This window comes from Mustela erminea, chromosome 7, assembly GCF_009829155.1.
Source record: "Mustela erminea isolate mMusErm1 chromosome 7, mMusErm1.Pri, whole genome shotgun sequence".
NCBI lineage: Eukaryota > Metazoa > Chordata > Mammalia > Carnivora > Mustelidae > Mustela > Mustela erminea.
In genome coordinates this window covers 39,483,084-39,509,074 of record NC_045620.1, presented here as the reverse complement: position 1 = coordinate 39,509,074, position 25,991 = coordinate 39,483,084, and the positions used below count along the sequence as shown (strand labels likewise).

The window sequence follows — 25,991 nt, the reverse complement described above, 5'->3', positions numbered from 1 at the left end:
AAAAGCAAATAAAAAGCTTACCATCTGAAATGTGCAATGAAAATACCTGGAGAAATCCTGTGGTGTATTAAAAATAAAAATAGAAAATTTCCATACTCAGCCCCAAAATCTAACATAGGAATCAAGATCACTTTGTTAAAATTCAAAAGTCCACAAAAATATAAAATGTAAGGATAATAAAAGGTCTTTCAGCAATTATTTCAAATATTGGCCCAAGCTTATAGCAGTTTCTAATCCACAATCATAAGAGAGTTTATAACTGAACTAAACTGTCTCAAAGGTCAAGACATTTAAAAAGAACAATTTGAAAATGGCAGTTTTCTAATCAGGTTTCAACTCCAAAAATAAATCTAATAAAATGCTTTTGAATAATATCATCTTAGATTATAAACAATCCCTCATATATAATTTATACAAAATTATAATAGAGATGTCCCTTGGCCTACACGCAGTATTAAAAATTTACCAGATACCTCTACCTAGATGCCACACTAGATGCAAGACTCCCAGGGTCTAGGTGTTAATCTATGTGGACAATATCTTAATTACCACATATTACCATAAAGCAATAAAACTTCATTTGAATCTGACAGTCCATCTGTTAAAGTTCCTGGTATTTCAGATGAATGAAAATAAATCAAACTTTATTTCATGGAAATTGTTTCTGAGATTCCTTGTAGGTTAATAAGGTCAAACTCTAAAGTTTATTCATAAGATGAGAAAGAATAAGAGGTAAAGAAATTTAAAATTCAATATATTTTATTAGTTTGCTGTTATATAAAAACTGTAAATAAATGACTCCGTGCAATTAGTGCTAAAATAAGTGTTGGTTGGTATTCACCAGAAATCAATACTGCCGAAAAGTGGTCAGTGACATAGGTTAGACAAAATATGACCCACTCTGATGCCCACGGGTCTACTGGAGGGTGCAAAACATATTATATAACAGTATTCTCAAGAAAATCACATTTATGACAGTCAAGTGTAGGATGAATTTTATCACTTAAATAATAAAGTTAGATGGTTATCATTCATAGAAGGAGTTGTGACGTTTGAAATTGTCCTATTTTTCCCTGTTACACTACTGGATCCCTGAGGTACGCTGCACTTCCTCTATCAGTCTCTAGATCACCTGGGGAGGCAGCCACAGAATGCTGCTTGCATCTGAATATTCCAGAGGTCAGTTTTTGATCCCATTTTCATCTCCTACATATCAGTGTATAAGTATGTGTGTGTGTCTGTACATTAAGCATAGCTGTCCACTTTCAAGCAACAAATTGTGAATAGCAAACAATTTTTCCTGCCTAGCATCACCACCAAACTCACCATTTTCTTGTAACGTGTCAAAACTGCCTTTCATCCTAACAATCCCTTGTTTTTTAAAACTCTCTAGAGAGGGCTCTTTAAAACAGATAGTAAGGGCTTCTCCTCTCCTGCTTGAAATATCTGGCTGGTCAAAAAGCACAGGTAAATATTAATTATTAAGAACTAAGTAGTAGAGCTAGAATACTTAACACATAAATACACAGGCTACTAAAATATTTTCATATTTAGGAGATCAAAACAAAGAGAAGTGTGAATAAATAAAGAAAAGGAAAAGCTCCAAAGTGCAGCATTAGGTGGGTCCTAGAACCCTATTCGACACCAGAGTGGCAGAGAAGGGAACTGGTACCAGCCATTATTGTCTTCACATGATGACACAAGTAAAACCTCTGAGAATCTTGGTACTCCCCAAAGGGATCTACAAATTATGCACGACTTACATATTTGGAAATCACCCTGGTCAACTTATAAAACGGAGGATTTGTTGTAAAAGCTTTGGAGGTCAGCCTTAAATCTGTTTAACATACATAACTAAAAAAAAAAAAATTGTTGAAATTACATTTATAAAATATACAAATAGGATAAGCCTTAAAACTTTTAGAAATAATAATATAGGTTTAAAAAAAAACAGAAGAACAAGTAGAAAAGTATAAATGTGCTGACATTCCAATTTTGCATACAGAAAGGTTAAGAGGTAATGCTTGAAACTAATAAATCAAGTAAATAGATTTGAGTATATAATCTAGGTGTATAAAATTTCTAACCAAAAATCTAACCAACAATGAGAAAATGAGGTATGGTGGCTCTGGAAGGAGCTATCTAAGCATACTAGCTTTATCCTCTCCCATAGCTGACTGTTTTAGAGGTTATTTATTCTACAGGATAGGATTTATATAGATCATGTATTAACATTACCAGATGCTATCACCTATTTATTTATATAAAGTACAATTCTTTATTTGTCTAAATTACATTTATATATTATATTATCCATTGGGGAAAAAATAAGCTGTTAGAATGTTTAATTTATATCCCTTAAGAAAAGCAAACTCAAAAAACACAATTATTATACTTAATAAGGTTCAGGGAGATAGCAGGCAATTATACCTCCATTTGATAAATATTCCTAGCAGGTAGTTTACTGCTCCCAAAAATAAATATTGAAATTTGCCTTTACTTCTAAAGTTCATACTTTCTCTTTAAGAAGAGATCTTTCTCAGTCATATCAATTAGTAAAAAAAAAAAAAAGTCACTTTGGAACAGATACAAGGTTTTAGAGCATCAGAATATTACTAGTATATATTTATGGAATTAAACTGACTTTACACTTTTGTGAATCTGTGCTTCTGTGTCATAAAAGAAGGAAGCTTGAAAAATTACCATGTAGCCCTAAATTCTATGATTACAGAATCATAGGCTTTGTCTATCTTGTGTAAATACACGAAGACCACACACACACACACACACACATTTCAATATGTAATACAATCTTGTATTTTAAGAGTAAAAAGACAGAGGCAGCTCTTTTAGTAATTAGACTTAGCACAAATGTTAGATTTAAATTTATGTTGTAATTAAAAAACAATCATTATAGTTGCAGTAGGTTTAAAGAACTAAACTGAGACATGTAATATTTCATTTTGTTTCCTGTATTTTTAGGCACTGTTGTTTGATGAGTATACATTTACTATAGCTATGTCTTCCTAATAGACTGATCTCTGTTTAATTAAGTAACGTCTCTGTCTCTAATAATATTCTTTACTCTAAAGTCTACTATATCCAATATTAATATAACAACTATTTGTTAAACACTGTTTGCATTGTACGTCTTTTCTATCCTTTTATCCTTTTTATCCTTTCTATCCTTTTATGTTCAACTAACCTCTGTTGCTATATTTAAAGTGAATTTCTTGCAGGCAGCATACTATTGGATCATGTTTTTTATTCACTTTGCCAGAATCTGTTTTTTATTTGTTTTATATAGACAACTTACATTTTTAGCAGTTTTATGATTCACGTGATACAACTGGCTCATTTAAAGTCTACGCTTCAGTGGCTTTTGTATATTCATAGGCGTGTCAACCACTGTCATGATCAGTTTTTGAATACTTACTTCATCTCCTGAAGAAACCCCTACCCCTAGTATTCACTCTCTGTTTTCTTTCAACTCCCACCTCAATCCTAACTACCCTACCCCAACACCAGTCCTAGGAAATCAGCTGATTGTACCTATAGATTTGCCTATTTTGGAACATTTCATAGAAATGGAATTATACAATATGTAATCTTTTATGACTAGCTTTTTTCACTCAGCATAAGGTTTCCAAAGTTAATCCATCTTACAAGATTCAGTACTTACTTCCTTTTTATGGATAAACTTTTCCATTTTCTGCATATAAAATTTTTAATCCATTCATTGGCTGATGGATGCTTGAACTATTTCCATTTTGGTATCTACTACAAATAATGTTGTTATGAACATTCATATATAAGTTATTGTATTAATATATGTCTTTTTATTCCTTGGGTTTATACCTATGAATAGAATTATAATGTTTTGCAATTTGAGAGACTGCCATACCATTTTCCAAACTAGGCACACCATTCTTAGATTCCCATCAGTAACATATGATGGTTTTAATTTCTCCATATCCTAGTCAGCAATTGTTATTATCTATTTTTTGATAATAGCTATCTATCCTAGTGGATAAGAAGCAGAATCTTATTATGGTTTTGATTTACATTTCTCTGATGGCTAACAATGTTGAGCATCTTTTCATATTCTTACTGGTCATTTAAATAACTTCACTGAAGAGTTGTATGTGGGTGTGTGGGTGTGGGTGGGCGTGTGTACATATTCAGAACCCTCACCCGCTGTCTTATTTTTATTATTTTATCCTATTCTGTGAGTTGGTTTTCACTTTCTTTGTGGTGTGATTGAAGCAAAAGTTTTAAATTTTGATGAAGTCATGTGTATCTGTCTTTTCTTTTGTTGCTTAGGCTTTTGGTGTCACATCTAAGAATTCATTGCCTAACACAGGTCACAAATTTTGTAGCTATGATTTCTTCTAAGAGTTTTATAGCTTTCATTCTTACATTTAAGATCTATGATCCATTTGGAGTCAACTTTCATGTAAGGTTTAAGGAAGAGGTTTTACCTTTATTCCTCCACATGTGGATATCCAGTTGTCCCAATACCATTTATTAAAGCTTATTCTTTCCCCATTGAATAGCCTTGGCTGAACTATCAATTTCATTTCATTGGTCTATATATTTATCCCTATACTAGTGTAATAAATTTTGAAATTGGAAAGTTTAAGTACTCAACTTTGTTCTTCCTTTTTAAGATTGTTTCAACTATTCTGGGTTCCTTGCATTTCTATAGACTATTTATAATTAAAGTAATTTATTGATATTAGGGCTTAAGTCTGTCATTTTATAACTTGCTTTCTGTTTTGTGTTTCTTTGATCACTTTTAAGGTTTCTTTCTTGATTTATTTATAGCGGGTTTATTTTTTTCAGTGTATTTCCTTCTATCACTTTCTTAGTGTCTCCTCTATATATGTGATACAATATACACATGTACCTCATTACAGTCTAATAGTATCAGCAATTAGTGGACATGGGGGAAAATCAATTTCCTGCTCAGTACCCCTGAAACCATGTAAAGGAAAAGGTATGTTTTTTTTTCATATTTGGCAGATATTACCAATTCGTCCTCGTCGTAGTCGTTGTTGTTGTTGGTAGGTCTTTTCTTGGTCCTCTAGCTAAGGGAAACAAGAATTTTCCTGGAGCTTTTTGGGTTTGTGTCTGTTGATGGTCCAGGACGGGAAACTTCTGGAGTATCCAGGAGATATGAGAAACAGTAAAGAAATCCAAGGAACTCACTGCTATATTCCTCAAATCCTGAGGCAGCTCACCTTCTTGTCTGATCTTTCAAAGAGCTCCTGTGTTTGTTTGTCTTGTTATATTTTAGAGGATTTTAGTTGTAAGTGGGAGTATTTGGCAGGAATGGGGCTACTCCATCCTAGTGGAACTGAAAGTAATATTTCATTTAGTATTAAGAATGCTATTTATGTCATTTGAATTCCACTGATACATTCTGATGTTTCCTTAGGAGGTTTAGACTATTTGGGTGAAGACACCAAATTATTCCCTTTGCTGTTAATATGCAGGCAAACATTCATTTATATTTATCTAAAAGTAATTGTAAACATTTGAAAATAATTATATGGTTAAGTCACTTCAATTAGTTAAAACAGTTGGATGAGAACACAACAGAATATTTCAAGTAACAGCTGAGTAGAAGATTTTAATCTCATTACAACTGATGTCAGCATTCTACCTGAGGCAAAACTAATTGCAGCAGCTTCTACCCACAGTCCCAACCCATCACATCCTCACAGTGAATAACCATGCAAGAGAAAATGTGCTAACAAAGGGATATGTGCCCACAGTTTGTATTTGGGCCTTTGCAGTCGTGTAAGCTAGTACATGATGTAGGCAGAGCTTTGTGTATGTAACAGAAGGTGTCCATGTCATTTCCAAGTCCTGTCTGTGGTGCTGACACTTGATGAAATGCAGGGTATATGCGCTCCTTTTAGGAACACGAGGACTATGTGTTTTGGGGTGGGATGAACCTGATTTAGGATCTCAGTTCCACACTGGATAAGTTACTTAACATCTCAGAACCTCAGTTTTCTTGTCCAGAACACATGGGCTCCTAAAGCTGTTAATTCTCTAGCTGTTAAATGGAAGTATATAAAGTGCCTTTCATAGTAACTTCGCTCACAGGAAATGTTGAGTAAGTATATATTTGACACCCTGATTTTTCGCTGTCAAAGCAGTGGACCTAGAGCTCACATATACCTCTTGGACCAAGCTTGGCTTTGACATTCTCCCAAATTCTAATTGAAGGGGTAGAATCCCAACTCTGTAATGCAGAATACCAACCAAGGAACAACATATCCATTTTTTTTTAAGATTTTATTTATTTATTTGACACACAGAGATCACAAGTAGGCAGAGAGGCAGGCAGAGAAAGAGGGGGGAAGCAGGCTCCCCGCTGAGCAGAGAGCCGATGCGGGGCTTGATCCCAGGACTCTGAGATCATGACCTGGGCCAAAGGCAGAGGCTTAACCCACTGAGCCACCCAGGTGCCCCACCCATTTTTATTCTAAGGAAATCTCTCTATAAATGTATAGAAAAAAAATAAAAATAAAAGCTTGATTTCAAAATGCACACATGTATTTAATTTTAATAAATATAAAAATTCTAACCTTCCTCATAAACTTTCTCTACAAGTCATCAAATTCCAGTATACTTTTTCTAAATCTATACTTAAGAACAAATCTCAAGAACTTCTATTTTAATTCTGCAATTTTTTCCTGAGAGTTGTTTGAGGATTAAAAGGAATTTTTATATCACATGTAAGAAAAGTGAAGATTCCCCCACACCATATCCCTTACAGATAAGCAACAGAATCTCATTAATTAAATACTTGCTCAACGCTCCCTTTTCCCCAGTGCGTTCAGTAAACTAAAGGGTAATTCTGGGTTAAGTGGAGTTTCTAAAGATCAAAATGCTGTCATAAATTCTACCTCTCTGGTCTACAGGGATGTGGAACACTTCAAATAATAAGTCCAGTTTATCCAACAGAATGTTCTCTGAAAAAGTAACCCAAATTCTCCAGGTTGTAATCGTGGCTTAACAATGATGGGTTGCACAGCCCTAGCAAATCATTAAGCTTCTCAGCCTTCAGCTTCCCAGCTAAGTGCCAGTAATAGCCCAAAACTCCTCATTCAACAACGATTTTCTCATCTAGCTAATACACACCCTCCAATGTCGAGGGAAATGTCAGCAGCCATTCCTTCGCTCATTTAATGGCAGAGAAATGAACATTCTTAGAATCTTGGTGTTTCCCAAAGGGTGATCTACAAATCATGGATGATTCAGAGGAAGCCCTTGAGATAGAAGAAACACTGCCTGTGAGGGCTAAAGAAAAAAGGCAGAAAAGTGTAAGAACATGGGAAGGAGTATTAAAAGCCCCAAATAATAGCAGCTAACAGATATTAAGGTGGCAAATGAAAGGACAAAGAAACAGCTGTACAGGACATGAGGAAATGAGACATTCAAGAAAGCCGAGTTCTGTGGACAGCTGAATCTTACTACCATCCAGGGCCAGGAATTTCAATATTGAATAGTCACTTAAACTGTGACAGATGGAAAATCATGCTTCAAAATTTTGAAATGATTCAGATAATGGAAGAATTAAAGTTAGCAAGAAAGCTTCCCAATATGTTACTTCAAATTGGGCTAGGTCCTGACTCATATGCTACCACCTCTGATGGTTATTAACCAGCTGTCCATGCCCTAGGAGTCTAAATTCTGGTTCAGTAAGTTTGGAATCTGTATTTTCAGCAAGCCTCTCTGCTTAACACTAAAGTCCAACAAATTTTGAAATCCTCCATCCTATACAATGTGGCCTTTTTTTCCATGTGCACCTTACTCTTCTTATGGCTAAATCTCTTTGGGGAGGGAGTAAGGTGTGGTTGTCTGCCACTCACACTCTTCCTCTGAGAGGATATGAGTAATCTAAATTTTACTTTGAATAAGGATTAAAAGATATGTCAGTCAGATTAAGAGAAAACACAATGTCTCACTAAAATATAAATGAATAAGAAATGGAGTTATTTTTGAGAAGAAAATCTAAGAGCCATTGCATCATTCCAAGGTCAAATGAAACAAAGAATAAAACCCAGATGTTCTAAGTTCAGCATGGCCCTCATAGTTTCCAACCTCCCTAATCAATTTAAGGGGAAAGATAAGCATATGCTTCTATCTGTGAAAAGTATTTAAGGAATTAAACATTCTTTTTAAAGGTAACATTCCTTCAGTGCCATCCTGAAAACAATTTCAATGAATCAACTCAAAATAAGGTAGAAAAAAATGAAGTTTCCGCTTTAAAATAACTCTATACATATCTATGCATACATAGTCTTCTAAAAAATACAGAAGAATATTGTTATACATATAAAAGAATATAAAATTATAGCCAACTTTATAGCAGTAATTGTATAACATCTCAGAAAAAAGCCTCAAAGTTTAACATGATTAAAATCTAAATGAGAATATTAAGCTTCCTTTTCATCCCTTATTATTTCAATTTTACTCAATAAATATAAAACTCTATTCTCATGTATTCCTTTACAAAGTAATCCAAGTACATAGTGTTGTCTCAAATGGTAATCCACCTCAAAATATATGGAAGGAAGTAATTCCCTTTTAGTTCAGCTATCTTTGTAACAGATAATAATTGCAGTGGCAGAACTGATCACCCTGTCAGTCTCTACCCTAGTCATCTGGCATATTTATAAACAAAGTTTATTGTCAACTTAATGTCTTTTCTTTACTCAACATAACTTACAGAATCAGAAATTACAAGGTGTGAAGAGAGTTGTGTTTAACCTATGTTCTATTTCTAATTTTACTGCAAGAAAAGGAAAACATTTTTATGGCATTCATGTAGTATGGTAGAAGCAAGACTTATCTTTTCAACCATACATAATTTAATATCATTACTTGAATCAATATTTGAGAACTAATAAAGGCATCACTGAATCACAAGTTGATTTAATTTACATTATAGTCTAAAACTACACACTGCATTAAAGAACTGATTCTATTACCTTATTCCATAAGAGGCCTAGGACAAATAAAATCCCAATTTTCATGTTTCTCACAACAGTCCATAAAATAAAAATGTGCAGCACAGAACTATATGTAAAGAGCATTCTACTGCATTTACAGAGGCCTTCTATTACAGAAGTTACTCATTCAATGCTAGTAACAATTACACTGAGTGAAAAGGGGAAAAAAAGAAGTTAGTTTTTTTCCCTCCAACTTGAGTATCTCCTGTATAAGAAGACAGCATGACAGTCAGTATGAGCCGTTGAAAAAACAACATAATTCGTTGCAGGTCTTTAGTTGGAACTGAGAGGTGAGGGAGTCATAGCTCTATTATTCTTCAAAATGAAACTACTGATTACTACTGATAGAAGATATGGTGTCTTTCACCGTGCTCTGTCATTCCTCCTTATTTCCAGTTTTCATGTAAGTCTTAATTCACCTTATGATATTGGCTTCCTCCAATTTTCCTACCAGGAAGAGTCCCTTGCCTTATGCATGATGTTTTATTTTATTTTTTAATAATTTTTATTTTTTAAAGATGTATTTATTTATTTTAGAGATAGAGAGGGAAACACATGCACCCACCTGAGTGGGAGAGAGGGGTAAAGGGAGAGAGGGACTCTCAGACTTCCCATGGAGCACAGAGTCTGAGACCGGGCTGGATCTCTTATGATGTGACCTAGAACTGTGATGGGTTTAAAAAAAAAAAAAAAAAAAAAAAAAAGTTTTTCTTCTTCTTGGTACTTCTTTTAGCTAAAACAATCTGGTAGGAGGCCAGTGACAAGTGACAGGGTCCTTAAAGGAAGGCTGGTGAGACAGTTAAGCCTTCTTTTGAGGAAGGGATGGAAGAGGAGGGGAGAGGAATTGTGTGTATGACAATCGTCGATGGTATCCCATGACAAAGTCTGCTTTGTCTATGGACCCCCGTAAGTGTGAAAAAGTATTGTCCTCCAGCTCTCTCTTCCCTCAGGTAAAATAACTCTGGGGCACATGTCTGTACTGTTTCCCAGAGCCCCCTCATAGAAATAACCCCTTGTTGCTCCAAGTTACGTGCTTGATACCCCTTTTTTAGCTTCATTCACTCCCTGTTTTAATCCCCTCACTTCCCTGTTTATGTTTCCTGGAATCAGCTCCCAGGACCCACTTGGATTTTAATCTGTAACTCTGTGTATTTCTCTATACAAAGAAACCCCAAGATAGTAGTTATTTTTTAGATACCTATCAGAAAAAAACTCAAAAAATAAAAAATGAGAAAAAAATCAAGATATAGTAGCATTATTTCATATCAGCAATCTGAATATAAAACTGAGTTTCTTATTGAAGTTTACTGAGAAAGTGAGAAAGTGAAACAATTATTCATTTGAGAAATAAAGAGCAAAATATTTTTCATATTCTGATTCTAAAAATCTGAAGAAGACAAGGTCCTTGCTCTGAAGAAATCAAAGTCTAGGGAGAAAGACTGATACAAGTATGGGGATAATCCCCAAACATGGCCACCAACTACCCCTCCAATGGTTGTACACATGTTCTTTTCCCATGAGACTTTGCCACTCCTCTCATCGGGAGTTGGAGTCTATTTCCCTCACTATGAAACTGGGTCGATCTTATGGTTTGCAACCAAGTGCACTGGAAGTGATATTTGGGACTCCGAGGACTGACAGCTTTAACTTCCCTTTCTCAGAGCCTAGACGTGATGCTAGAAGTTCAGACTAGACTCCTCCTCAGGGAGGAGACTTTGGAGGGACATAAGCCATCCTGGATTTTCTAGCCCCAAACAAACTCCCAGCTGAATGCAGCTGCATAAGTGAACTCAGCTATACCATGGAGGAAGAAAATGCTCCCAGCTGAGGCCAACTAATTCACAGAATCATGAGAAATAATAAATTATTGTTTTAAGCCACCAAATATTGGGGAGGTTTGTTAAGCAGCACACATAACTGAAACAACAAGCAATTATGATACAGCTTAACGTATCACTTAACTGGAGTGAAATACAAAATGCAAAGGAGGACACAGAAAAGGTAGTTATTGGGTGAGCACCTCTTATGAAATATTACCATACAACAATGTGATCACTTCTATAAATACATTTTTTTTCTAGCAACAATGGCTATTATTCGTAACGATGAGAGAATATCCAACTTAGGAGCAGTATGATTGTGACTCCGTGGACAATAAGTTAAAAGAAAAAAGATATATGTTTGGATTGGTTGTAGGAGAGATGCTGGGATCAAAAGAATGGAAAGCCATCCAGGAAGGGAGAGGAGTTGAGAAAAAAAGGCAAGAAGCCAAGTAGGGATGATTAACAAGGATCTGTCTCATAGGCTGGTGAGAGCAGTGGGAACTGTGGATAGTAAGATATCATCTCTTCTTTGTTTCTCACTTCACTATCCTAAAACTGACTCCTTAAAAAGGTATAGCGATTATATCTTTTTTTCTTTGAGCCAGTCAAAATATTAAGAGAACCACTTATGAAGGGTAGCAACACATTGCTCATCTTCTAATCACTGTTGAAAAGTACATTTGTAAAACATTTGCTCCTTTTCTCTCCCAGAGGACTCTTCATTCTATTTAGGTGAATCACATATTAGTCAACAACATGCCTACTGCTATACCAATGTCATAGCTACTGAAATGCTTACCTTAATGGTTGATGCTATCAATACGAGAAAAGTTATAGAAATTCTCTCATATTGCCATCTGTGACAGATTTTTAGTATATTTAAAGACAGTTTCAATGGCTCCTAATTTCCACAGTGTGGAAGCACAGCATTTCATGCTTCAAAAATTAATAGGGGGATCTATTCTCAATCAGTGATTATTAATATATTCATTCCTTTATGAACTTATTCTCATTTTTCAAATAAAAAATAGAGTATGCTTATGAATTTAAAAGGAACACTGGTTGGAGTTTACCTTTTTGTCTTTGACATTGCAAGCAACCGAGCAATGAAATTCCATCTTTGTTAAGTGTCTAGGACATGGCTGAAATAATGTATGTATATATGTATACAACTATCTCTACACCTGTATATGTAAATAATTGTTTATGGCTTGAATACCTTCTGAGATTTATTAAAGAAGACATCTTCAGTGCTTCCCAAAGATAATAGTTACTGGAACATACACAATTCTAGAAGAGGTACCTTATCTCTCTCCTCCACACCTTCAAATTAATAGTGTTTTCCTAACTACCACAATTTCTCAAAAGTGAACTTCAACAAACACAGCATTTAGATGTTATGAAATGCACTATCTTAATGTTCATAAAAGTTATTGCTTACACCCTGCATGATTGCTTAATTGCTATGATTCAGTTATGAACAAAACAAAATGCAAAGAAGCAGATCTCACTTGCTCTCCTGCCTAGAAACCACATCCCATAATTAAATTGGAAGATGGTTGGATAGCTCCTCAAACAATGCAAGGGAGTGGTGGAACTGCTTCTTCTTACTCATTAGCTTTGGGTTAAGTTGAATCATCGCTCTTAAGAGATCCTGCAGGCTGTAATGACTAGATCACCTCAGACCAAGGTTGCTGGCTGTGAAGTGCACACTGCTTTAGGAGGTGAGATCAGAATAATGAAACACTGTGTTCTCAGATCCAAGGAGCCACCAGTAATACACCAAACCTACTCAGGGCTCAGACAGAAGACCTGTAGAGAGGAAATGTGTGCCCAATAAAATGACTCATCGACCAAGGCTAGAATAATTCCAAGACTGTCAGATAAATTGTGTGTACAGGTATGCAGACATATAGTGCTTCTTTTTCCTAGACAGGCTTCTCCCTGCATTTAATCGTCTCCATTTATATTTCATTTCTCAGAGAAAGACTAACAGTCTCCCCCCTTCCCTTCATCGAGTGTGTCTCATCATCATCATATGGAAGATTGTATCAGTATTTGGTCCATATGACCTCAGCTTGACCATTTCAGACATGTCAGGCTGACTTCTATCAACACTTGAATCATCGACTGAAGGCTTTCTCTACCTGCCAAAGACCACCTTGCCTATTAATGTGGCAGGATGCAAATGCCAAGGAATTAATACCCCCTGAGAGCAGCCCTCTAGCAATGGCTGACAGGAAATGTTGTAAATACCTCATCTCCTTTATCTCTCAGGTGAGATTAATCCTGAGGTACATATTATATACTATCTCTCAGTACTCCCTAGCATACTTAAGCTCCAGTTGTCCACCATTTTACTGGCTTTCTTCCTTCTCTGTCCCTACCCCCCCCCCCCACTTTACTACCAGTGTTCCTTGAGATTGCCTCCTACATAAGCTACTTAAAGCATAATTTTTGTGTCAGGTTTGGTTCTCTAGGTACCCAAATTAAAACTATCATCATCTTCAACATCATGACAACAATAATAATAGCCCTTTTCCACATATTGGGCTACTGCTATATGGACTTGAATCTTTCTTTCATTATTCCATTAATATTTTAGTGTTCATGACAGGCAGCTATATTGCCTGTCTCTCACAACTGAGGCATGGGGGCTTAAACAAGTTGCCGAGATCTAGATCACTGAGTTCATAAGTAAAGACTAGAAGGCATGACTGTTTGATTCCAAACTCATTTTGCTCATTCTACAGTATTCTGCTGCCTCCCATAGAAGCTAAAAATAAAATGATTTAAAAACAAAATTCACATGTTGAGCCCTTCTCTATTTTCTGAAAAATATTAGAAGGAATAATTTTATTCCAACTACTAAGTAATAAATGTCCAAGAATATCTTTGTCAACCTAAAAATACTTTTGAAATGAGTCATTAGAACATGATAGTATTTTAATTCATTTGGAACACTGCTCCATGAAATGTTTGGTTGTGTCTTCTTTTTGCCACAACAGCATTTCATAAATGCATGAGGTCTTCTCAAGGGCAAGGATGGCATCTTATTGTGTCTGCATTCCCAGGAACTAGCCTAATAGGCATTCAGTGAATGTTAGTTGAATGGACTAACCGGAGTTCTAGTAAATTTTAATAATAGGGAAATATTTAGGGGAAAATTGGTTTCAATAAGACTCTAGCTGGATGCAATAAAGATTGATATCCCTTGGTAAGGAACAGAAATTTTATCATGAAGAGAGCTATGAGGTCCATGGTCTTCCTGATGATGTTCTCTATACAGAGAATGATCTATGCTTTAAAGACATTTGACATTGCAGTGTAAGTGATGTTTTGATAGAGTAATCGAATATTTTGAAAAAAATAAAGTGAATTTAGAGTGATCCAGAAGAAGGAGTACTCTGAAGTTTAGAACTCTAGGTATTAGTACATAGATCTGCTTCACATCACTGAAGATACCCTACTGCAAATGTTAATCACTCTGCCAAAGAACAAGTGGAGTTTCTTTTCCAAAAGGTAGAAAATAGCTTTACCTGAAGACTTTGTAGCCAAGCTTGCCCATTAACCATCCAAATATTTGCCCTAATAACTCATTTTTAATCAAAAAGTAAAGCCTATATCGTGAGATTGGGTAGCTTAGTCATTGCCTACAACACTTTGCCACTCTTAATATTTACAATTAAGTTACTTTTACTAGTCCTACAACTTATTTATAATTGTAGAATGGAAATTTCTAAATATATGGAAGAAAAAAATCTGTGCAGGAAAAATAAAACTTTTAATTATACCAATATACCAATTATTTATAAAAAATGTATTATGAACTAAGCAATCAAATACTTAACTTCATCTTACAAAGTGTAGAGTAAAACTATGATCAGTTAAAAATAATTCATATCCCACATATAAGAGTTTAAAAGATCTGTCACTTAAGGGGCCCAGAGAATACTATTTGAGATCATTGGACATGTGAAAATATGTTTAGGAAAGAATAAGAAAATGATTAAAGAGGATAATTTTCTACAAAATAAAAATATTTCACAATTACTTTCCAAATCAATCTTCAGGGTTTTGTTTCATTTTGGTTTTTACTATGAAATTCCTTTAAAATTAATCCTAGACGGGTGCCTGGGTGGCTCAGTGGGTTAAGCCTCTGCCTTCGGTTCAGGTCATGATCTCAGGGTCCTGGGATCAAGGCCCGCGTTGGGCTCTCTGCTCAGCAGGGAGCCTGCTTTCTCCTCTCTATGCCTGCCTCTCTGCATACTTGTGATCTCTCTCTCTGTTTCAAATAAATAAAAATAAAAATAAATCAAAAAATAAAATTAATCCTAGAGAAGCAGAATAAAAAAAAATTAGAGTAATTTCCTATTTCATTAATTGTGTAAAATTTCACATTTTTTATGATTTATTTTTTTACTTAAGTTCTATTTAGTGTAAATTCTAGTATAATAATAGTTTCAGGAGTAGAATTTAGTGATTCATCACTTACATATAACACCCAGTGATCATCGCAAGTGCCCTCCTTAATATCCATCACCCATTTAGCCCATCTCCCCACCCATCTCCCTTCCAGCAACCCTCAATTTGTTCTCTATAGTTAAGAGTCTCTAATGTTTAGCCTCCCTCTCTTTTTTTCTTTCCCTTATGTTCACCTGTTTTGTTTCTTAAATTCCACATGAGTGAGATCATATGGTATTTGTCTTTCCCTGAATGACTTATTTTACTTAGCATAATGCACTCTAGCTCTATCCACACAATTGCAAATGGTAAGATTTCATTTTTTGATGGCTGAGTAATATTCCTGTGTGTGTGTGTGTGTGTGTGTGTGTGTGTCGTATCCTCTTTATCTATTCATCAGTTGATGGGCATTTGGACTCTTTCCACAATTTGGCCATTGCTAATAATATTGCTGTTTACTTTTAATTTGAAAACAATAAAAAAATCCAAAAAGCAGAAACAGTATGCAAATAAGTCATATTCAGCAGCAGTTAAGATTTTCTCAACATTTTATTACGAAAATTTTTAATCATATAGCAAAATTCAAAGAGTTGTATGGTGAAATCCCATATACTCACCATCTAGATTCTACCATAATAATCATTTTACTATGCCTCTTTTATCATGTATTTATGCATCCATCCATCCCTCTATCCATTCACTAATCCATCTGTTTTGGGTGCATTTCAGAGTGATTTTAAGACACCAGAAAAATTCTCTCTAAATATTTCCATATCCATATGATTAAATTTAATATAATATTTGCTTTCATTTTATAAAATTTGTATATCATGGAATACAAAAATCTTAAATGTTCACTCACTCAGCTGTGACATACATATATGCTTATGAACATCCAGATCTCTCTCAAGATACAGAACACTGAGCTACAGATTATTTTGAGGGAAAATAAAAAAATACTTGGTAAAGCTTTCTTTTCTTTTCTTTAAAACAATCCAAAATACATAGAATGCTTAGAGTAAAAAAAGGATACTGGTTTTTCCCTAACCTCAATAAATTTTTTCAACTCCATTTCAGCAACTACATAAAGAGCAAGCCTATGAAATGGTGCTTAAGGATTAGCTTGGCTTAGAGCATGAATGTAAAGCCAAGTGCCAACAGTGCCAATATTAGTAAGATAAATGTAGGAGTAAGATAAGGAAACAACAAAAGGGAGTGGTGGAAACTGTGGTTAACACATTTAATATTCAGCTCCAGCTATCGGATGTCATGCAAGCCTGTGAGCCCAGCATCATTATATCTTTAGATAATTCAAGAAAGGTTGGAAATCCAGATTTTTATGTGCAATACACTGAATTTCTAAAATCTTAACATTAAATTAAAACTCTTTAAAATGTTAAGTCATTCAGTCATATGAGCTTGTAAGTCCCTCAGTCGGCCTTCTCTTGCTTGGAATTTCACACTATTTCATGACTTGTAGTTCTCTAAAGTAATATATACTTACTATAATCAGATCATTCTTCGAGTTAATGACTGAATCTCAGAATCATAAGATTTAAAGAATGTATTTACCAGTATAAGTTTAAAACTTAAGCAGTTAGATATACCAGATTCTATTATAACAGCTATCATAAGATCAAGAGAAACAAGAAGTGTATAGTAAATACAGTTTCCTTTTCCCCAGGAAATACACCCATAGACACTCTCACAAAACGGGGCAGATAAAATTGGGAGTTTTACAGATGCCACTCCCTCTCAGTTCTTCATTTGTTCACTTACTCATTCACCTGATATGTATAGAGTTATGCATATGTGCACCAGGCACTGTCCTAGGTCTGCTGATATAATTGTAACTAAAATAAAGACCCAGGATTCATGGAATTGAGTTCGGGAAAGATAGACAATAAATTTATAATATGCTTTATGGCCGTGAGTGCTGGAAGGAAAGTAGAGCAGGATAGGGGTGAGAGGATTATATAAGGTGGCCAGAGAAAACCTTTCTGACAAGATGACATCTGAACAGAGCTGAAAGCAAGTAAGAAACTGAATCCTGGAGAAGAAGGGATCCATGGAGAAAGAACTTGCCAGACTAAATGGAACCTCAAATCCATCTTGCAAAAGTTTGTCACTAAATACAAACTAATATATGTGTGCTCCCCTTTAAGCATCCCTATTCTCACATAAAGTATATACAAAATGGGGGCACCTGGGTGGCTCAGTAGATTAAGATGCTGTCTTCAGCTCAGGTCATGATCCCAGGGCCCTGGGATAAAGCCCTGCTTCAGGCTTCCTGCTCAACACGGAGCCTCATTCTCCCTCTGGCTGTCACTCCCCCTGCTTGTGGTCTGTCTCTCAAATAGTAAATGAAATCTTAAAAATATATACATACAAAATATATCCAGATTGAGAGAACAATACATTATTTGATATTTTAAAATATAAAATTCTATCAAGGATTTATCACTAGCTTATTATTCAGAGACATCAATTCTATAATTAAGATATAATATGATTTATAATTTTTGACATACACTTTTTTTGGAATGCATTCATTACATGAAGGAATATATTCCCTATCAACAGAATTCATACACACTATATATTACAATGTAGAGTAAGAAAGGTCTAATTACGGACAGTTGGCAAATCATTTTCATGTAAGAAAATGAAATCTAGATGAAAAGTGAAAATGTGAGCATATTATATAGTCTTCAGAAACCACGCCTGGTTTTCTGTCTTTGAGCCCCTTTGAACAGAGAATACGATCCTGAAAGTTAGCCTGTCTGTTGGCAACCCCTTCAAAGTGCTGATAGCAGGTGGTGCTAATATACCTTGACACAGGATTTTCTTGCTCAAGAGCTCAAAACAGGGAAAAGGGATTATGGCAACAACTTCACCTGACCCAGCAATGTCTCTGTCTTTTGTCACCCATCATGCCAGTTTCAGAAAAGTCCGTTTAACATTTCAATCAGAAACTGGCAGAATTTGCCTCTTTCAAACCTGTCAAGACTGAAGGTAATTGTGCCCCCAGGGCCATTCCACTTGAAGGAAATATATGGAAATTAGAAATATACCACATTCTACAAGAAACTGCCAGTTTCTCAGTGCCTTTGTGAACTCCCTTTCTTCTCTGTTAAATATAAAAATAGAAAGGGAAGGGCAAGAGAAGGGAAGGTTGGAAGCACACAGTAAAATATGTTCAGCTGTCTGCAAAGTTACCACATTGAAGCTTCTACTGCTTCTTGCCTTGACATAAACACTTCATAGTCTCCAATTATATTAATTGCTCATGTGGTAAAATACCATCTGGGTAATAAACATAACCAAGTTCACAGACATGATTAATTTGAAAAATGTCCTGAATGCAAACAAGTGCAATATAAAGATGTTGTCCCGTCATTTTTGGTTCTAGAGTCCTATTTTTAATAAATTGGGACTCTTCTAAAAATCTACACTAGGCTCAGGTGAACATTAAAACTATTGCTGTGTCATTACTTAAGGACACTGCCATAACATCTTTTCTTTTAAAATGTATATGAACATAGGGGTGCCTGGGTGGCTCCATCAGTTAAGCCTCAACTCTTGATCTTGGCTCAGGTCATGATCTCAGGGTCTTGGGATCCAGCCCAGTGTCAGGATCACTGCTGGAAATGGATCCTGCTTGGAATTCTTTCTCTCTCCCTCTGCCCCTACCTCCCTAAAAAATGAATGTGGAAATATTTACGCCCTTACAGATAACTGGATCTAAACTATAGATCTCTCTGAGTTATCAAAATCTACCAGGACCCTTTAAAAAGAATGGCAAAAGTCCAAATGATAAAAGATCCCCAAGTAGATTCACTGAGCATCCAGAAACTAGCAACCGCTACCCTTATGTCTAATGCATTCCTCTCAGCCTAACTTGCATTACCCAGTGGAAAACATGAGGCACTTCCTTACTAGAATTTATTGTCTCTATATCTGTGGACAAAAGAAAGACCCAAGCTCCCAATTTCTCCAAAATAAAACCAAGCAATCTGTCAATATACCAGCAACATTACTTTTCAGTCCCCAAGGCTTATAAAAAAAATAGTGCATTTACAGTATTTTTGCAAAATGCATCTTACTAATTTTTTTAAAAAGTTCTTCACTAGGGAAATTTAGATATGATTCCTTTTTTGAGGAAACAGTTTATAGAATGTCTTAGTGGCATGAGTGCTGATATAGCTACCTGTGCAAAAATGAGCCCAATTCTAAGAGTACCTGTGGCTACTTCCTCGGGGCTTTTATATTGTTACTTACCTAAATGATGGAATCAAGTCATTGTCATACAAGTTCTTCCCTCATTCCTCCTAACACTCTTCTTTTCTCACCAGCAGCCCACTCTGCTACCTCTTCCATTTCCCCCGGGAAAGCCAGAGTTAAGGGAGGATGGCAAAATAGGATATTTATAGTTCTCTGTATGATTAAACTTGATAGGCCAGCTAGAAGGTGTATATGTGGGTACTTGTCTCTGCAAAAACAAAAACAAAAACTCTTCTCCATAAATAAGAGAAAAGTGGGATTTTGAAAGGGAATGTCTTTGGCTCAAACTATTACACACAATGGATCTAAGATAATTGTGAACAGAGTCACATGAGCAGGGAACAAAAATGTCTTGACTTCAGGTATTGCTAAATTTTGTGTAACTTAGGATATTTACATAGATGATATAATATGAATACCTATTATGTGCCAGAAAGTTCTAGGCATGAGGGATACAGTAATGAAACAATAAATGCAAAGTCCTGATTCTCACTGAAACTAAATCTGGAGGGGAGATGGGGCCACAGAGACATATAATAAATATGTAGGCAGATAATAAACATGAGGAGGAAGCTGCTGATCTGACACCTGAATGATAACAAGGCCAGTAGAAAAATGCTGGAGAGAAGAGAATCCCAGGCAGACTGAGTAAGAAATAAGAGCCACAGTAGAAAGGTGGGAGATGAGGGCTGGGGGGATAGAAAAGAGCAGGCAAATAGACAGCTGGGTTCCTGTAGGCAGGGAGAAACAAGGAGGATTTTACTCTAAGAGCAATGGTTTTCCAGGAGAGGGTTTTAGGCAAGGTGGTAGTGTGATGTGATTTATGCATTTTAATTATTATTTTGGATGCTGCATAAAGAATGAACAATTAATTCAGGGGCCATTTTACTCAAGATCCCCCATAAAACTGAGCCTCGGTTACCCATATCTTTATTTTGCTCACTGAAATAACATTTTGGGGGGTTCTTTGCTATCCTTTGACTCACTCCTATTTCCTAAAATTATAAAGTAAATATCATATCCAAATCATTATTTTTGGAGAAATCCAAACTAGGATACCAAATAATGCCCTCAAATAGCTCAATACTCATGTGAGCTCTCTTCCACAGTGGAGCAGGATCTCCAGCAACCATCCCAATGATCAATTCCAGAGTGGAATGAGAGTTGAAAGAAGATCCAGCATGGGGGGTGGAGAGAGGGTGAGAGAGGATTTACCATGGGTAGAAGGAACTCTTCAATTAATATCATGGCCAAGACACCCTGAACCTTTCTAACCAGATCCACAGTTAAACAGACACTTCCATTAGAGAGATGTACAAAATGTCTGTGACATTATTATTTGACTCAAAATTTTGACAGAATTCAGTTAAAAACTGAACATGTTGAGACAGGCACTGGCACAAAGCCCCAACCTAGTCAGATGTACCTCTTGATTTACTGCAGATGGGCACCAAGTCATTTTGCCAATTTGGATGTTCCCAGTAAGGTTTCACAAATAGATCTGTTCTCCAACAATATCCGCCTTCAGTCAAAAGTGGAACAAAATAAGAAATGTGACTTAATTCACAGAGACAGACAAACATACACCAAGGCCACCAGTCATGTTTAGCTACTTAGTAAACTACTAAAGTACTTTACTTAGTATTCAGCCCCATTTACTTTAGTTTTTGTTCAAAGTTCAAAATTATCGATCATCACCATCATTATGCTACTTTACTATTAAACATGTATTTAACCATTTTAATACCTATTTATAAAGATAAACTTTCTTCATGAAGAATAGATTACCAGTTATCTCGTGTATGTTTTCTACATCATTGATTCTCATATGCTTTTCTTACTCTTCCTCAAGTATAAAATGAAACAGAGTTCAATTCTCGTTTGTTCATGCTATACATTTGTCTTCATTCTTCTACACTCAGTGAAATTCTTCATTTGAGACATGAAAGTTTAGAAATATCAGGTAGTTAGGGCACTTGGGTCTCAGTTGGTTGAGCAACTGCCTTCAGCTCAGGTCATGATCCCGGACTTCCAGGATCGAGTCCCACATCGGGCTCCCAGCTCCTTGGGGAGTCTGCTTCTCCCTCTGACCTTCTCCTCTCTCATGTTCTCTCTCACTCATTCTCCCTCAAATAAATAAATAAAATCTTTAAAAAAAGGAAAATAGTAGGTAGTTAAATTCCAATAATCTTAGTAGGTAGTTAAATTCCAATAATCTTAATGGATAGTGCATTTTTAAGCAATGACAATGGTAATAGAGATATGTTTTATATTAAATGGTAATCACCAAAAGTCTATGTTGCACATTGTATGTTGTTGCTGGGTATCATGGCAAGATTCCTTTTTATGAGATCCCTGTGAAACTACAGGCAATTCCTTCCAATGACAAATAGTTCAAAGATTTTACTTCTTAGAGTTGCCATGTCCCAGCTTGTTTTTTGTGTAGCCATGGTATGTTTCTCTCCAATAATCAAGAGGATTATTTCTCTAAGATTTAAACAATTTCATATGTTCTAACAGGTAGACACTACTCCATAAACAAAAGTAGTTATATTGCTACTAACCTTAATACTTTCTATCTACAAAGATATATATGCTTAAAGAATTAATGAAACCTCCCACAAATTCAATTCTAGAATACCTTCTTGGGATTCAGTATGACATGTTCAGTTGTTCATGTGTAAGTTTCTTGGTACAAATTACTTGAGCACTACCTGGACATTCAATCCAAAGAACGTGAAGATCTTGGTAAAGTCATGGCAGCTAAAGGAGGATTCTGGGATGACCTCAGTGCATAGTTAATTCTGCCTTGCTTCTTCATTATTTATTCAAGACTTTGATGACTATTACACCACAGCCTCCCAGATAGTTAATCAAAGAAATGCCCAAGACTTCGACAGGACTCCTTGTAAAATAATAAGAAGGTAACCGTTATAAATATGCCTGATTCAAGAATAGAATGACTTAATCTTAAATTGTGAGGGGAACTTGGAGGTTCCTTTAATGGTCCATACCAATGTAACAGTACTCTGAGATAAAATCATTCATTTATTCTCTGTTTTAAGTATTTCTAACTAGGAAGTACTCACTAGCTCCCAAAGGGGTATCATTCTAACTTTTGCAATCTGAAAAGAACACAAATCTGATTTAAAAGGCTTCCATAAAGGAAAAATTCCAACTAAAAATACGAACACAACTTTTTTTCTGGAAAGAGCATAATTAATGAAATAGATATAGAACAGAAAAAGAGAGTTTAAAACAATACTATTTAGAGTTAAAGGTAAAAGAGAATTTTACAATATGACCAGATGTTCAGATATAAGAGATGAATAAAACTGTTCTTTTTATCCCATTTCCATTCTCTTTTTCTTTTTCTAAGATCAAATGGTTTGCCACCTGGTCCAAAAAATAGCAGTCATTTAAATTATTTTCTTATAAATTATTTTCTTATAAATTTGTAAGAGTCTTGGGACGCCTGGGTGGCTCAGTTGGTTAAGCGACTGCCTTCGGCTCAGGTCATGATCCCGGAGTCCCGGGATTGAGTCCCACATCGGGCTCCCAGCTCCATGGGGAGTCTGCTTCTCCCTCTGACCTTCTCCCCTCTCATGCTCTCTCTCTCTCTCTCTCAAATAAATAAATAAATAATCTTAAAAAAAAATTTGTAAGAGCCTTGATAACCAAGAAATGATTTATAAATACATAATCGTAAGTCTTGTGACTATTTGCCTTTTACAGATTAAACCCATCTTCACAACTTTCTGTCCCTCCCACAAAACAAGAAGGACCGTGACACACCACAAATTCAGTGTACTTCTCTGTAATCTCTGCTACAAAAGCCTAATTCCAATCCATCAGCTAGACCCGGAACTTCAAGTCCACATCAATAATTCAGTACTGTGAGCGGTATATGCAGTACATTTAAGCAGAGATGAAGTGGCTGACATTCTAAGAAAATGCCAGTGGCAACAGGTGTCCAGGTCACCACATCTGAAGGATTCATTCTCTTAACCAAGAGAAAAGGCATTAGAAAGAAACAAATGCAAACAAAACAAAAAACCTACTAATGAAAGCCAACTTGTCCAAATACTGAATGACTATAAACAATCTCGATCACATAGTACTTGCACATATATAATACTATGTAACAGTTCTTAATACTGCACAAATGTTACAGTGAAAAATTTTATTAGTTATAGAAGGATGTTCTGTGCCTCCTCTCAAAGCCATGCTTCTTAGAAATCCTGGATCTTAAAATCATGATATGCACTGCTGTTGTTCTCTGGAATAAGCAAGGGGTAAGCCCTTATCAGGTATTAAGTGAATGCCCATTCAATAAAGAAATGAATGAGCACAAACTGAAATCATCATACAGTAAAGAAAAAACCAAGAACTCATCGGAATGTGTCTATGCAGCAAACATGGAGTGCTGAGAGGAACTTTTAATGAGAAAACTGAGGCACAGCTTTTACAAGGCCAGCTTTAGAAGAGGAAATCTGGGGTGTAGAGACACAACTTTCTACAGGACTTGTCACTTTTTCGAGGCTTGAGTAAACTCCTCAACCTTTCCTGCACACAGCTGGCCCCTAGGGATTAGTGTCTCTGTATCTGGTGTTTATGGCCAGAGCTGGGACAATTCATTTAACTAATCTGAGTCATTCAGTTTACTATTTACTGTGAGGATGAGAGCATATGGTAAACTATAAAACCACAGACACAAATAAATAAACAAACAGAAATAAAAATAAAAATAAATGTATCACCTCCATTATCAATACTATCACTAATAAAAAATCTTTGCTCTATTAGTTGCTAGGGTTGCTATAGCAGATCACCACAAACTTGGTGGTTTAAACAATAGAAGTTTATTCTGTCACAGTTCTAGAGGCCAGGGGTCTGAAAACAAGATGTCGCCAGGCTTTGCTCCTTCAGAAGGCTCTGGGGAAGAATCCTTCCTTGTTTCACCCAGCTTTTGGGATGACTCTAGGCATTCCTCAGCTTGGAGTGGCATCACTCCAACCTCTGTCTCCGTGTTCACATGGTCTTCTCCTCTTTGTGAACCCCTCTCTCAAATCCCCCTCTGACGTTAAGCCCACCCTAAACTAGGATGATCTCATCTTGAGATCCCTAACTTAATTACATTTGCAAAGACACTTTCTCCAAACAAGGTCATCTTCATAGGTTCAAGAGGACATATCTTTTTGGGGGGCACAATGTTCAACCCACTACACCTTCCCATCCCTCCTGCTCCCACTTTCCCTGCCCTCAAGTACAAATGGAAAATAAAATGATTCCCAGAGCTTTTCATGTGCTTTTAGCTAACTGTTTGCCTTCTTGGGAAAATAAAAGGAGAAAATAACAAAAAAGCAACTGGAGAAAATACCTTACCAGGCAAGGGTATGTGATGCTTATTATATTATTAGCAAACTTTTGCTACTGGGATACACAAGTTTGTTTCACTAGAATGCGGTATTTGTAAGAGTTAAATGAAGAATAGCCTGCTTGTTTGAACAATGATTCTCTTACTTTGGATTTAATAATTAATTGACATTCTGTTATAAATGAAATAAATGAGAATATTAAGCACACACTGAAAAACTGAAGATAAATTGTATTTCAGTGCACTTAATCAGATTGGAGGGTGGAAGGATACGAGTATTTAAACCAATCCTGTAACATCAAAATGTATTCAGTTTACTAGAGTTAATGTTTTAAAGGTAAGTTCTCAACACTTATGCTACTCTGTAAATATCAAAACACATTCTGCAGGTGAGAACATTTATTTTTAGAGCTATTAAAATCAGTTTTCTTTGGCCAGTATATCTGAGTGCAAGCAGTGTGCAGGGGAACAATTCACTATAATACAAATTCAAATCACACAGTTTTAAAAATCACCCCTTTTGAGACCTAAGTAAATATCTATATATCTATATATCTATATAGATATAGATATAGATATAGAAGTGCCTTCTCCTTTATGGCAAGACAATCCCCGATAGTTTTGTAGGCTCTCTGACATTTCTGCTCTTTATGCAGCATGAAGGAATGTGGTACTTACTATTGATCCTCAGCCCATATCCCCCGAGCTCATCAATTCCCCAGAGACTTCTAATTTCCAATATTGATATCTTTGCCTGAGATTCCTCATAAACTTCAAAAAGCTACATCACAGGGGGCCTGAGATATTAATATGCTCTACTGATTTTCTCAACAGATGACTAACAAAAATTGGGGTACGAATACCCCAGGTCCCTTATTTCTCATGTGGGCTGACTCTCAGACTAATTCTATACCATCTCCCAAAATGTCCATATGGCATTAAGCTTCTGTCCCCCACAACTATGACTGATTTCATATGGCATTCCCACCATAAGCTATAAAACCATAGACA

The 25,991-nt window shown here is 35.8% G+C and overlaps 1 protein-coding gene and 1 long non-coding RNA gene across 2 annotated transcripts in view; one reads left to right on the top strand and one right to left on the bottom strand.

Annotated features, from left to right (window-relative positions):
- Nucleotides 1-25,991, bottom strand: part of MACROD2 (mono-ADP ribosylhydrolase 2) — a 1,971,474-nt gene that overhangs the window by 1,398,176 nt on the left and 547,307 nt on the right. The gene's annotated exons all lie outside the window — the stretch shown is intronic.
- Nucleotides 9,393-25,991, top strand: part of LOC116595287 — a 48,314-nt gene continuing 31,715 nt past the window's right edge. The window contains exon 1 of the long non-coding RNA XR_004287608.1: nucleotides 9,393-9,435. This is a non-coding gene — a long non-coding RNA (uncharacterized LOC116595287). The remainder of the gene's footprint in view (nucleotides 9,436-25,991) is intronic.